The sequence below is a fragment of the Fukomys damarensis genome, unplaced genomic scaffold (assembly GCF_012274545.1).
Source record: "Fukomys damarensis isolate Sample0158 unplaced genomic scaffold, DMR_v1.0_HiC HiC_scaffold_12, whole genome shotgun sequence".
Lineage (NCBI taxonomy): Eukaryota > Metazoa > Chordata > Mammalia > Rodentia > Bathyergidae > Fukomys > Fukomys damarensis.
In genome coordinates, this window is record NW_022900924.1 from 1,897,832 (window position 1) to 1,898,101 (window position 270).

Genomic DNA, 270 nt, shown 5'->3' on the forward strand with positions numbered 1-270 from the left:
CCTGAGGACCCACCTGCTGGCCTTTGGGGTTGGTGCGGCACCAGCAGCCTCAGGCCCGGCAGAGCTGGACCCCTGGGCCAGAGAGCACAGGCCCTGGGATTGTCATGCAGGGGGCCTGACTTCTGTGAGACTTTCTGTGGGAACAAGGTCTTTGTAAATAGGGAAGGGTGGAGGGGGTTCAGGGAGGGTAAGGGTACAAGACACATCATGTAAAGGTACGGATCTCAATGACAAATGTAACTGTACTGCTTGTTTTAAATGCACCAATAA